Source organism: Manis javanica, chromosome 2 (genome assembly GCF_040802235.1).
Source record: "Manis javanica isolate MJ-LG chromosome 2, MJ_LKY, whole genome shotgun sequence".
Classification (NCBI taxonomy): domain Eukaryota; kingdom Metazoa; phylum Chordata; class Mammalia; order Pholidota; family Manidae; genus Manis; species Manis javanica.
In genome coordinates, this window is record NC_133157.1 from 147,017,096 (window position 1) to 147,031,852 (window position 14,757).

At 35.4% G+C, this 14,757-nt stretch overlaps 1 long non-coding RNA gene across 1 annotated transcript in view; it reads right to left on the minus strand.

Moving 5' to 3' along the window:
- The window catches only part of LOC140845281 (uncharacterized), a 31,182-nt gene extending 21,548 nt beyond the window's left edge, over positions 1-9,634 (minus strand). Inside the window, exon 1 of the long non-coding RNA XR_012124087.1 lies at positions 9,523-9,634. This is a non-coding gene — a long non-coding RNA (uncharacterized lncRNA). The remainder of the gene's footprint in view (positions 1-9,522) is intronic.
- Positions 9,635-14,757: the final 5,123 nt, after the last annotated feature.

A 14,757-nucleotide genomic window follows, 5' to 3' on the forward strand; every position in this document is an offset into this window, starting at 1 on the left:
TATTCTATAATTGGAAGTGCTCTTATTGATGCTATCCAGTTTTGTGAAATTGCAACTAAAAAGCTTATTAGATCCTCATGAGATACCTACTAAGATCTAATTTTTTAAGATGAGTAATGTGTCTTAACGATTTGCAATTTTCTAAGATTTCAGTTATTTAATAATTTTTATGGCCAGGATTAGAATACATATTTCTTGATTTCTGTTTCATTGATTTTTTGAAAAACATTATTTTTTGGAGTTTAATGTTGATAAATATGAGCTACTGATGTAATTGACCCCCAATTTTTATTTAAAATATTATGCTTAAATACAAGCATCAGAGGTCATGATAACACTCAACATATGAACCAATGAGCTCAAGGAAGTAAATTAATTTTTTCTTCTCTTTTATTACTCTAAAGTTTCATACATTTCTTGGTGTTAAGGAGATTATAGGCTTTTTTTGCTACACTAGCTTGAATATAGTTTTTCTACTCTTTAAATCTTAATAATTTCATACTTTGTTTTAGCTACTTTTTCTTTTGATGTTTAACAGCATTTCTCTCTTTTGAGACAATGTTTTTAATACATACACATATTACTTTAAAACATCCATTTTGAACTGAATAAAGTGAAACCCCAGTATGTCAAATTCTGTGACAGTGTCTAAAGCAGTCTTTTGAGTGAAATTTAAAGATTTAAAAAATTTAAATATTTAAGTGAAATTTAAAATTTAAAGATTTATTAAAAAATGTAAAGGTTTAGTGTACAAAATAAAGCATGTGTAAGCTCATTTATGTTTCAATTTTAAGAAAGTAGAAATGGAAGAGCATATTAAAACACAGTAAATGGGAGACAGAAAATGTAAAAATAAATGTGGAAAGCAGTGAGATTGAAAACAAAATAATTGACAAAATTAACTAAGATAAAAATGGGTCTTTTGGAAACAATAATAAAACCTATAGCAAAAATATTCTAGCAAAAGAGTGAGAAAATACAAATTATAGATACAAGGAATGAAGGAGGTGGCATTTCTGCAAGTCAATACATATGAAAAATAATAATGAAAGGATATGGTTAATAACTTCATGTAAATAAATTGACAACTTGTTTGAAATGGAAAAACCCTTGAAAATTTTACCAAAAGTTACGAAAGGAGAAAAGAGACTATCAGGGAAGTCTCATATCTATTCAAGAGATTAACTCATACAAAATAAAATATTCTAGGCTCCCATTACTTCTGGTGAATTTATTCAATTATTTTTTTAAAAAAGTTTTTGTCACTGTAAAATATTTTTTTTCTGGAAATAGAGCAGGAGTTATAACTTCACAACTTATATGATGGCATAAAAACCCTGGCTCCAAAATCCCACTTAAACATCACAAGAAAAGGACATATGGATATCCCTCATGAACACAGATTTGAGAAAAAAAATGTTTTAACAATTTATTAGCAAATTAAAACCAGCAATATACAAAAAAACATAACACTTCATGACCATGTAGTGTTTATCCTAAGCACAAAAGCTTGTTTTGACATTCAAAATCAATTGTTAAAAATTCACCATATCAAGGATTCAAGATGGTGGCATGAGACGTGAGACGGAGAATTCCTCCCAAAACCACAGATAGTATGAAAATGTAGTTAATTGATACAACTAACCCTAAAACAACAAGAAGAAAGAAGGCTGAACCAGACTGCATACAGACCTTACGAACAGAGCAGACCTCACAAAACAGGCTGAAGTACGAGAGCCTTAATCCCGCGGGACCCAAGCCCTTCCCCCACCCCAGCTCGCTGGCAGGAGGAAGAGAAACGGAGCAGGGTAGGGGATGGAAGCTAGAACTGTTGAACACCAACCCTGGAGGTCTGCTTTGGGAGCAGAAACCTACACTGTGTGGTGCTCTGGACGTTGGGAAGCTCAGACAGGTGGAGAGCTTGAGAGACAGATTCCAGCCATTTGTGGAAGAGGGGTTCTACACCCGGCCTCTTTGGGACAAGGGAAAGGCAGGCAGTCTGAGAGGCTTCCTCCCAGCGAGAGGGCTGCTGATGGGGCAGGGTTTGCACAGGGCTTCCTGCGCGGGGGAGGGGAGAGCTGGACAAGGTTGTCTGGGCACGTTCTGCCCAGCAGGTTGGGAACTTGCAGCAGCTTCAGGTGCCCCATCCCCCTGGCTGCCTACTCAGCTCTGAGTCCCCCCACTGTGATATGCAGCCTGCTGCACCTTCCTTCTGGCCTGCCAGCACTGCTCACAAACCTGCAGTCACTGTGCTGGCATCAGGCCAGCCAGAGGGAGGCCCCACCTACAAAAGCTAGAGACGCGAAGCGCAGAGACTTACACATGCATGATGGCCCACTGGCTCTGACACTGGAGACAGGCTCCTCAGACAGGAATCAGGAAACAGATCTTTCCTCCCCCCAGGCACCAGCTCAGCTCCCCTATGACCCCCAACCTCACTCTAGGAGCTGAGCAGCTCCAGGGACAGGAGCTCCTGGGCACTAGTGGGCACCACACAGAAATATGCAACGTCAAAAGCATATGGTTCAGACCAAAATCTCACAAACCCCAGAAAAAGGGTCAAGTGAAACTGAACTCACCAATCTCCCTGAAAGAGAGTTTAATATAAAAATCATAAACACGCTTACAGAGGTACAGAAAAATATTCAAGAACTCAGGAATGAGTTGAAGTCAGAGATTCAACCTTTAAGAAATTCCATATCTGAAATGAAACATACAATGGAGGGATTTAAAAGCAGATTAGATGTAGTAGAAGAGACAGTAAATGGAATAGAAATTAGAGAAGAGGAATACAAAGAAGCTGAGGCACAAAGAGAAAAAAGAATCTCTAGGAATGAAAGAATATTGAGAGAACTGTGTGATGAATCCAAACGGAACAATATTCATATTATAGGGGTACCAGAAGAAGAAGAGAGAGAAAAACGGATAGAAAGTGTCATTGAGGAGGTAATTGGTGAAAACTTCCCCAATCTGGGGAAGGAGATAGTCTCTCAGGCCATGGAGATCCACAGATCTCCCAACACAAGGGACCCAAGGAAGACAACACCAAGACATATAATAATTAAAATGGCAAAGATCAAGAATAAAGACAGACTTTTAAAAGCAGCTAGAGAGAGAAAAAAGATCACATACAAAGGAAAACCCATCAGGCTATCAGCAGACTTCTCAACAGAAACCTTATAGGCCAGAAGGGAGTGACAAGATTTATTCAATGCAATGAGGCAGAAGGGCCTTGAACCAAGAATACTATAGCTGGCAAGGTTATCATTTAAATTTGAAGGAGGGATTAAACAATTTTCAGATAAGAAAAAGTTGATAGAAAAAGTTGATAGAATTTACCTCCCACAAACCACCTCTACAGTGCATTTTGGAGGGACTCCTATAGATGGAAGTATTCCCAAGGCTAAATAGATGTCACCCAAGGGAAAGACAAAGAGTACAGAATATGATTCACAAAATGCAAAGAATGGAGGAGGATGAAAAGGAGGAAAATCAAAAAGAGAAACTTAAGGTTGTGTCTGTAACAGCACACAAAGTGAATTAAATTAGGCTGTTAGATAGTAAGGGAATTAACCTTGAACCTTTGGTAACCACAAATCTAAAGCCTGCAATGACAATATGTACATACCTATCGATAATCACCCTAAATGTAAATGGTTTGAATGCACCAATCAAAACACACAGAGTCATTGAATGGATTAAAAAATAAGATCCATCTATATGCTGCCTACAAGAGACTCACTTCAAACCCAAAGACATACACAGACTGAAAGTAAAGGGATGGACAAAGACATTTCAAGCAACTAACAGGGAGAAAACAGCAGCAGTTGCAGTACTTGTAACAGACAAAATAGACTTCAAAACAAAGAAAGTAACAAGAGACAAAGAAGGACATTACATAATGATAAAGAGGATATAACTGTTAGAAATATCCATGCACCCAACACAGGACCACCTACATATATGAAACAAATACTGACAGAATTAAAGGGGGAAATAGAATGCAATGCACTCATTTCAGGAGACTTCAACACACCACCCACTCCAAAGGACAGATCAACCAGACTGAAAATAAGTAAAGAGACAGAGGCACTGAACAGTGTATTAGAACAGTTGGACCTAATGGACATCTACAGAACACTCCATCCAAAAGCAACAGGATACACATTCTTCTCAAGTACATATGGAACATTTTGAAGAATAGATCATATAGTAGGCCACAAAAAGAACCTCAGCAAATTCAAAAAGATTGAAATTGTACCAACATCACTCTAATACGAAAACCAGGCAAAAACACCACAAAAAAAGAAAATTACAGACCAATATCCCTGATGAACATAGATGCAAAAATGCTCAACAAAATATTAGCAAACCAAATTAAAAAATATATCAAAAAGATCATTCATCATGATCAAGTGGGATTCATCCCAGGGATGCAAGGATGGTACAGCATTCGAAAAGCCATCAACATCATCCACTACATCAACAAAAAGAAGGACAAAACCCACATTTTCATCTCCATAGATGTTCAAAAAGCATTTGACAAAATTCAACATCCATTCATGATAAAAACTCTCAACAAAATGGGTAGAGAGAGCGAATACCTCAACATAATAAAGGCCATATATGATAAACCCACAGCCAACATTATACTTAACAGAGAGAAGCTGAAAGCTATTCCTTTAAGATTGGGAACAAGACAAGGATGCCCACTCTTCCCACTTGTATTCAACATAGTACTGGAGGTCCTAGCCATGGCAATCAGACAACACAAAGAAATAAAAGGCATCCAGATTGGCAAGGAAGAAGTGAAACTGTCCCCCTTTGTAGATGACATGATATTGTACATAAAAAACCCTAAAGAATTCACTCCAAAACTACTAGATCTAATTTCTGAATTCAGCCAAGTTGTGGGATACAAACTTAATACACAGAAATCAGTTGCATGCCTATACACTAATGATGAACAAGCAGAAAGAGAAATCAGGAAAAGAATTTCATTCACAACTGCATCAAAAAGAATAAAATACTTAGGAATAAACCTAACCAAGGAAGTGAAAGACCTGTACCTTGGGAACTATGGGACACTCTTAAGAGAAATTCAAGAGGACACTAATAAATGGAAATTCATCCCATGCTCTTGGCTAGGAAGAATTAATATTGTCAAAATGGCCATACTGCCTAAAGCAATCTACAGATTCAATGCAATCCTTATCAAAATACCAACAGCATTCTTCAATGAACTAGAGCAAATAGTTCTAAAATTCATATGGAATGACAAAAGACCCCGAATAACTAAAGCAATCCTGAAAAGGAAGAGTAAAGCAGGGTGAATTATGCTCCCTGACTGCAAGCTCTACTACAAAGCCACAGTAATCAAGACAATTTGGTACTGGCACAAGAACAGACTAATAGATGAGTGGAACAGAATAGAGATTTTAGACATAAACTCAAGCATACATGGTCAATTAATATACAATAAAGGAGCCATGGATATACAATGGGGAAATCACAGCATCTTCAACAGCTGGTGTTGGCAAAACTGGACAGCTACATGTACAGGAATGAAACTGGATTATTGTCTAGCCCTGCACACAAAAATTAACTCAAAATGGATCAAAGACATAAAACTCTTAGAAAAAAATATAGACAAATATCTCTTGGACATAAACATGAGCAACTTCTTCATGAACATATCTCCCTGGGCAAGGGAAACAAAAGAAAAATGAACAAGTGGGATGATATCAAAGTAAAAAGCTTCTGTACAGCAAAGGATACCATCAGCAGAATAAAAAGATATCCTACAGTATGGGAGAATATATTCATAAGTGACATATCTAATAAGGGGTTGACATCCAAATTATATAAAGAGCTCAGGCACCTCAACAAACAAAAAGCAAATAAGCCAATTAAAAATATGGGTAGAGGAGCTGAACAGACACTTCTCCAAAGAAGAAATTGAGATGGTTAACAGGCACATGAAAAGATTCTCCACATCGCTAATCGTCAGAGAAATGGAAATTAAAACCACAATGAGATATCACCTCACACCAGTTACGATGGCCAACATCCAAAAGACAAACAACAACAAATATTGGTGAGGATGAGGAGAAAGGGGAGTCCTCCTACACTGCTGGTGGGAATGTAAACTAGTTCAACCATAGTGGAAAGCAGTATGGAGGTTCCTCAAAAAACTCAAAATAGAAATACCATTTGACCCAGGAATTCCACTCCTAGGAATGTACCCTAAGAATGCAGCAGCCCAGTTTGAAAAAGACAGATGCACCTGTACGTTTATCGCAGCACTATTTACAATAGCCAAGAAATGGAAGCAACCTAAGTGTCCATTAGCAGATTAAAGGATAAAGAAGATGTGGTGCATATACACAATGGAATACTATTCAGCCATAAGAAGAAAACAAATCCTACCATTTGCAACAACATGGATGGAGCTAGAGGGTATTATGCTAAGTGAAATAAGCCAGGCAGAGAAAGACAAGTATCAAATGATTTCACTCATCTGTGAGTATAACAACAAAGCAAAAACTGAAGGAAAAAAACAGCAGTAGACTCACAGACCCCAAGAATGGACTATGGACTAACAGTTACCAAAAGGAAGGGCACTGGGGAGGGTGCGTGGGAAGGGAGGAATAAGGGGGAAAATGGGGCATTACTATTAGCACACATAATGTGGGGGTGGGCATGGGAAAGGCAGTATATACACAGAAGACAAGTGGTGATTCTATAGCATCTTACTACACTGATGGACAGTGACTGTAATGGGGTATGTGGTGGGGACTTGATAATGGGGGGAGTCTACTAACCATAACGTTGTTCAAGTAATTGTACATTAATGATAACAAAATACAAAAATTAAAAAAAGAAATTTGCCATATCAACAGAATAAGAAAATATATATTTCAATGGCTATAAAATAATTTGAGACAACTCCCTGAAATTTATGTTAATATGAAAAAAAAATTACATAACCAAGATTTGAAGACACCTCCTAGGTCTAACAAAGTGTTTCTGTGAACACCTACAGCTAATATACTTAATGGTAAAAGAGTGGAAATTTCTTCCCTAACACCTTGAGCAACAGAAGGAAGTCTGCTCTCAATACTCAACATTTTATTGGTGATCCTTGCCATTGCTTTAGGCTAGAAAAAGGAATTACGGAAATATACGTTGGAAAGGAAGAAGCAAAACTTGTTATTTGCATTTGAAATAATTGTACATGTAGAAAAACTTAAAAGAGTGTACAAAAAAATCCTACTGGAAAAAATTAAACTATGATGTAGAATATGTCAATACATAAAAGTAAATTTTATTTCTATGTGTTAGCAACAGATAATTGGAGAATGAAATTTTAAAAACATCATTTATAGTAGAGTAGAATAGAAACATAAAATACTTAAATTTAATAAAGATATGCAAGGCACTGAAAACAAAATGTTGCTGAGAAAAATTAAAACATAAATGGAAATTTATCATGTTCATGGATTGAAAGACTAAAAGTTGTTAATTTGTTAATTCCCCAAATTGTCTATAAATTCAACTTAGTCCCGTTCATAAGCACAATAGGTTTTTATAGAAATTGATGGTATTTTCTAAATGTATGCAGTAATGCAAATGATCTAGAATAGCAAATCTTGTAAAATTGCAAAGTTGGAGAACCTATCCTAGGTGACTGTTTAAAGACATTATAATTCTACAATAATCAACACTTTGGTTTTAGTGGAAGAATAGGCATACAGATTAATGAAAATAAAAAAGCTATTTCTTGATTCTTAATTCCTACCTTAGATACATACACACACACACACACACACACACACACACACACAAAAGTAACTAATATAAGAGATTATAAACTTAAACATAAAGCCAATGTCACAAAATTTCTAGGAAAAATGTAGGGGATTCTCTTTCCAACCTCGATGTAGGCTAATATTTCTTAGAGAAGATAAAGCAATAATCATAAGTGCCAAAAACAACCATAAAATGATAAATTACGCACTATCAAAATTAAAAACTGCAAGCATACAACACCTTTAGGTCAAACATAGGTAGCCACAGACTGAAAGATATTTGTTATACATAGCTGACAAAAGGCTTATATCCATAATATTTTTTAAAACTCCTGCAATGTGAAAATATAAAGACATACCAGTGGAAATGGGCAAAACTTGAGCAGACACATTACAAAATAAGATATGCAAATTGCCAATAATATACCCAAATGAAACATGATAAGGAGCTTATCATTATTAGTCTTCAGAGAGATGTAAATTTAAACTACCATGAAATACCACTACACATACAGCCGAATGGGTAAAAAAGAACTTTTACCATCACATACTAGAATAACCACAGAGCAACCAGAAGTCTTATACACTGTTGGAGTAGACAGTGAAAGATCTTTAAAATATGTCCACTTGAGAAGTAGGGTTGGCAGTTTGTTAACAGGTTCATTATACAGCTCTCCTGTGACTCAGCAATTCCACTCTTAAGTACTAACGGTAGTGACATAAAATTATAAGACTTCCAAAAGCTTTGTACAAGAATGTTTCTAGTAGCTTTATTTAAGTAGCAAAATACCAGAAACTGCTGTTGTTAATCAATAGGATAATGTGTTAATAAACTTTAGTACATTCATACAATTGAATATTACACAGCAATATAAATGAGGAAACTACTGAAATATGTGTGATTGCTCATAATGAAAGAAACCAGACATATGAGACTAAATACAATATGATTCCACTCTAACATGTTGTAGAAGAAGAAAAAATATCTGATGACAAGAAATTAAACTGATGATTGTTTCTGGGTTGTTATTTATTGGGATGACGCACAGAGGAAACATGCAAATGTGTGCATTTTTCAGAATCCTTCCAATTGTGCCTTTAAAGATATTTACACTTGGTTGCATGCAAATTATACCTCAGTATAATTATATTGAGGTAAAATATTTAAAAAATATATTCTTCTTTGATTTTTTTAGCAAAAATGGTAGATAATATACATTTCGTTTCATAATCCAAAAATTGATACAGAAATTCTTAAGTAGCTCTTAGGAAACTCATTTTATTTCTACATAGACTGGAGCTTCTTTCAGTCTCCCTGTTCCCATCTGGACAACTTACGTGTAAATGCCTATTTAAAAAGTCTAGTGGACAAATAAGAGCATATCATTTTCTAGTGAGAGTAAATACATTAATCAAATATTCTGAATGAAATTTGATACAAAATATCTATGTTTGATATGATACTTATTTTTAAAATGTGTCCCCAATTGCAGGTTGGAAAATAACTGTAAATGCGGTGAATACATTCTAAAACAAAAATAACATCTGTTCCTTTTGCATAAGGGTTAAAAGAATGCTTTATGAGATAAAAATGTAATTCAGGCAGAAATCCCAACTTTAAAAACAAATTACCAATTGCTGTCAGGAAGTAATGGTTTAGAAAATAAACACGCTGATGTGGGCATTTTACCTATTCTTCAAAAATGCTTACATGTACAATCTTCTTTTAGTGGGAGTTTGAGGAAAGCAGGTGCCCTTTTTAAAAATGACACTGTTTGGGTCACTTCTTCTCCAGCATTCCGAAGAACCTGAACCTAAAGTAACAGAGAATGAAAATGATACCATTATCAGTATGTTCACAAAATTTTATATGATCACAAAACCTTTAAGTGATTGGTTCCTTTCCCACTTCTCTTTTTTCCCTGCTGGTCAGAAACATTTTATGAAAGAGGGAACAAATTATCTAAATTATTGTCAAGATACAGTCATCACCTTCTTATTCTGCCCGTTATTCTATAGTCCCCTGTTCATACACTATGTCATCATCTTCCATTCATATTTTTGATCCCTCTTGAGTTGATGGACATTATGAGGGACGTGGTATTAATAACTATTTATTGATCATTTATTACACACCAATTTGAGAAATAAGAATAAATTATCCTGCAGATGTTCAACAGAGAGCTAATTCAAATTAAAGTGCCCAATTCACTCAAACTCTTTTGTAAAACAAATAGGTATTACTTTCCTATTATATTATTATGTATCTTTTTTTCCTTTCCCTGAAAACTTGTAATAATCATGGAGACTGTCAATAACTCTCAACACCTTCCAAATTACAGAATTTATAGATCTGGTTAAAATAATGCCAATTTCTTCAAAAATGATTCAAGAGAAAAGAAAGAAATACTAAAAGAAGTATAAGAAGTTGAGTAATTATTTATATCAAACATACCTAGAAAAGATATAAGTACATTTATAATTTTTGATCTCACATAAACTAAGAGGAGCATTATAAATATCTAACAAAGAGGTAGTTAATAGACATGGGAACATAAGCTGCTTTTAAACATCTAAAAAAAGGCTCAACCTCAGGTCATTAAAGAATTTGCTATCAAACCGATTTAGAAAAACTTCTGGTCCCAATAAGATGGCATAGATGCATCTCTCCCTGCTACCACCCAAAAAGTACAACTATAAACCCTAAAAAAAAAAAAATGCAGGAGACAATGAACAGTGATACTACCCAACAGAACTATCTACTCACTGTGGGGCAAAGCATTTCTTTCCCGTGAGTGGCACCAGGGGACCCAACCTAGTAAAAACCTCCCGCCTTCTCAAAGGGCAGCAGCAGGGACCAGGGGGAGCCCCAAAGACACAAGGTAAGCCAGTCGAGACCAAAGTAACACCAAACAGGCACAAAAAATTATGCTGTCCACAGAATCAACAGACTAGGACCTGTATTCTAAACAGATTGAATTCCTGATTAACAGAAAAAGAAAATCTTAAATAAGGCCAGTCTCTGAATATAAAGAGCAAAGTGACTGGGATGCAGTCAAATAGCATTTACACTAAGCACCATGAAAGTCATAATTTGAATGAGGAAAAGCCATCAACTAACACCAACTAGATGAATCACATACTGGAATTATCTGAGAAGGACTGTACAGCCACCAACAAGAAACTACAAATTACCAGACCAAATGAAAAATTACAAAATATCAGTAAAGAAATACAAATTTTAAGGAAGAACTAAGTGATATTGTAGAACCAAAAATTACAATAACAAATTTAAGAACTTTCTGGATTGGTTCAGTAACACAGTGAAGATGGCAGGGGATAAAATGAGTGCACTTAAAGACAGAACAATACAATTAACCCAGTCTTAGCAACAGAAAAAAACAGACACACACAAAAAGCAATGTATTTCATCACATTAAAAGTAGGGAAAATCTTTTAAAATGAATGAAGCATATAATCCTTTCAATAGATGCAAAGAAGCATTTGATAAGCTCCATTTGATAAAAACTTAGAGAAAACTGAGTGTACAAAGTAGTATCTTTGATATTATAAAGGACATATACAAAAAATAATGTAAGAACCATCTTAGTTAATGGTGAATTGTTGAGACACCTCTCTTTGAGATCAGAAATGAGGCAACAATGTCCATTATGTCCACTTCTCCTTAGTCTTTTTTGAAGTCTTTCTTCAACAAGGCAAGAAAAGAGTTGATGAAATGTGTTAAGAACTAGAAGAAGAAATAAAACTGTCATTTAGAGGTAACCCTATTTTGAATAGAGAAAATCCTTGACAACCTATAGACATTGTTACATGAGACATTAACAAGTAAGGTATTAAGGAAGTTTAGTGTGGAATAGCATAGATACTAAATAATATGCAAATATCAATTGGCTTTAATATCAATAACAAATACAACATAAATTTGTAAATAAATGGGAGGATATACTGTGTCATAGATTGCTAGACTTAATAGCATGAATAAATTTGTTCTCTCCTACTTTTCTATAGATACAAGAGAATACCATTTAAGCAAGTCCCATTTTTTTTTTCATTTGTTTTTGGCTTAGTATGAACTCATCAACTTGTCTTCTGTTTTCCCTTGACATTTAATATTGTTATGATCATTATTTTAAAACTGTATTGGAAGTTTACATGCCAGGGAAATATATGGGGTGGCAGAATGCAATAAATACTCATGTTCTATAGTAAGTGTACAATAGGTGATATCTAGTGCTAACGAATAACAGTATGACAGTCTTAAGTGTAAACATAATAAATTAGACATCTACAAATTAAATATGTTAAATATGGTTGCCTCAAAAATAGGCAATGGGCAACTGTTTTTCTTTCAAAGCTTTAGATTTGTACCTCAGTCTTGAAGTTTTGTTCAAGTGTAACAGAAAGATAGATAGTTTTGTTTTATTTTTAATAAAAGGTCAATTAAGGTTATCTAGGTAATCAGAATTTCAAGTCTTTGATGCATACACATTTTTAAGATAATATTTTCATTGGAATATAGTTGATATACAGTATTGATTTCAGATGTACAACAGTGATTTGATACTTATATGCATTACTAAATGCTCACCACAGTAAGTGTAGTTATCCCAATTACCATACCAAGATATTACAATATTATTGGTTGTGTCTCTCTGCTGCACTTCCATTCCTGTAACTTATTAACTTTACAGTTTGAAATTTTTATTTAATTAATGCAGGCATATCATCTTTTCAGTGCATATTTCACCAGCCTGATATTGTCAGGTTGGGAAATGTTGGGTCTACAGTATAAATAGTGATGAATGTCATCTTCCTACAAAATCAGAAATCTGCACCAATAAATCCAGTTCTTTTTCATTTTTGTTCACATTTTATGATGTGAATCAAATGTCTATATTTTAATCTGACAATGTATGAGCAGAATTATTCTATCATGTTGCCTTGGGTGAGTATGTGAGCAAAGTGGCAGAGACTGGTAAACGATGACAATCAGTAAGAACAGAAAAGAGAAATGGAATTAAATAAATACTTACAAGTTTATTAAACCATGAAAAACCTAACATGAACTGACTGTTCTGAAGTTCCATTTATCTGTTAAAAGAGAATCATTGAATCGTTTTGTTTTCTTGACCCTTTTCTCCTTCCCCTTGGAGGCCACTCTGTCTTACATGAGATTTTAAAGAGGAATTCAGCTCTCTGCCACTGCTTTGGTGTATAAGGTCAAAATGCTCATATCAGGGGATTGCTTTATATTTTTACTTATAAAGGCTTTATTTTTGTAGAATAGTTTTAGACTCATGGCAAATTGAGGGGAAAGTGCAGGGAGTTCCCACAGACCCCCTGCCCTGACAGGCACAGGCTCCCTATCATCATCATCCTCACCAGAGTGGGCTGTTTATTGTAACTGATGAGGTGACACGGACACGTCATTGTCACCCAGAGTCCACAGTTTACATAGGGCTCACTCTTAGTGGTGAACATTCCTAGGTCTGGATGAATGTATAGTGACACGTATCAACCATTATTGTATCATACACAGTATTTTCACTACCCTAAAATCCTCTGGGCTCTGCTAGTCTTCCCGGACCCCCAATCCAACCTTGGGGATTGTTTGTAATTGATGAAAAGAGGGACTTGTGTTTGCCAGCACGTATTTTTAAGCACACGTCTGGAAACACATGTACACACACTCATCTTCAGGGCAATAAGAACAGTGACTCAGCTTGTGAGGGTCACAGTTCCTCAGCAGCTTAGCATGAAGTCAGAATGACCAAATAGGATTGAGAGCTCAAGAAAGAAGGTAGGCACTGCTGCTCATGGACAACCACAAGGGAAAACCGTCACCCAGAATTTGATATCACCTTGGACTCATCCCTCTTGACATTGTTAAGTGCAGTAAATCACTTTCTTAAAGTGCTCACTCCTGGACAAAAAGAGATTAAGCACGACCTTGAGGAATATTTTTAAACAGGTGGCTTTACAGATACAACAACTAGACTAACTTTAGATACAGTAATATGCTTTACTCTTCATGTTAATGGAGTGGCTCCATGCACACACTGAATAAAAAAAGCCTTTCATTACATAATTGTGGGAAAAAAGGACTTGACTTATTACATGTATTATAGGGTAAGAGTTTGAGATGAAACTGGAATTTAAAGGCTTTCCTCAGTGGGTTTAGAGGGTCCTCTGGCCATTGTGTGTTTCACACCCTGGTGTTCAGAGGAATCTGCAGGAGCAGAGGAGGCAACATGCTGCCCTTCCTGGGGTTCAGGTACAGGTGTGTATGTTCACACGTAAAGGTTACACATAGGGTCAGAGTGGCTGCCAGTTCTCAGGGCAGAAGGTTAGGCCTTCTTAAGAGAGAATTGTTTGACCAAGGAAGGGGTCTACAATATTCACAAGACCTGGTGCTTTTGGGCTGGATATTAAATTAAGTGTAAAAGTAGAAATTACCCAACTGGAAAACAAGGCATAGAACCATATCTAGGAAAATCATATTGCATCACCATTGGAAAGAGGGGTAAATCAATTGTGAAAAATCAAATATAGTGTAGAATGTGGAGGAAGCAATGCAAAAGAAGAAAGCAATTTGGGATGATTTAGAAATATCATCTCTCACTTTGAATTGCTACCACCAAGGCATATAGAACAATGCTGAAAAAGCTAGGAATAGATGGAATATTGGATGGGTTTAGGACTATCATGCACATAACAGCTCAAGAAAGGTAATGTGACATTCCAAAGAATATATTTCATGCATTTTTTCATTTCATCATCTTTCCTGCATTTTTGTTTGTGTAAAACACTCCATACATAAAAAAGTAGAATAAAAGGCCTATGGGCAATAATAGTCTAAGTGTTACGTTGTTTTGAAATGCAAAGTCACAGCAAAAATGTATATCTGGTTATGTGTTGAAAAGAA